Here is a 621-nt window from a genome sequence, read left to right on the forward strand (position 1 = left end):
AGGGGGTAAACACAGTGATGGAGTACTGTAGAGAGTAAACACAGTGATGAGTACTGTAGGGGTAAACACAGTGGTGGAGTACTGTAGGGGGTAAACACAGTGATGGAGTACTGTAGGGGGTAAACACAGTGGTGGAGTACTGTAGGGAGTAAACACAGTGGTGGAGTACTGTAGGGGGTAAACACAGTGGTGGAGTACTGTAGGGGGTAAACACAGTGGTGGAGTACTGTAGGGGGTAAACACAGTGATGGAGTACTGTAGGGGGTAAACACAGTGGTGGAGTACTGTAGGGGGTAAACACAGTGGTGGAGTACTGTAGGGGGTAAACACAGTGGTGGAGTACTGTAGGGGGTAAACACAGTGGTGGAGTACTGTAGGGGGTAAACACAGTGGTGGAGTACTGTAGGGGGTAAACACAGTGGTGGAGTACTGTAGGGGTAAACACAGTGGTGGAGTACTGTAGGGGGTAAACACAGTGGTGGAGTACTGTAGGGGGTAAACACAGTGGTGGAGTACTGTAGGGGGTAAACACAGTGATGGAGTACTGTAGGGAGTAAACACAGTGGTGGAGTACTGTAGGGAGTAAACACAGTGATGGAGTACTGTAGGGAGTAAACACAG

Source organism: Oncorhynchus keta, chromosome 34, assembly GCF_023373465.1.
Source record: "Oncorhynchus keta strain PuntledgeMale-10-30-2019 chromosome 34, Oket_V2, whole genome shotgun sequence".
NCBI lineage: Eukaryota > Metazoa > Chordata > Actinopteri > Salmoniformes > Salmonidae > Oncorhynchus > Oncorhynchus keta.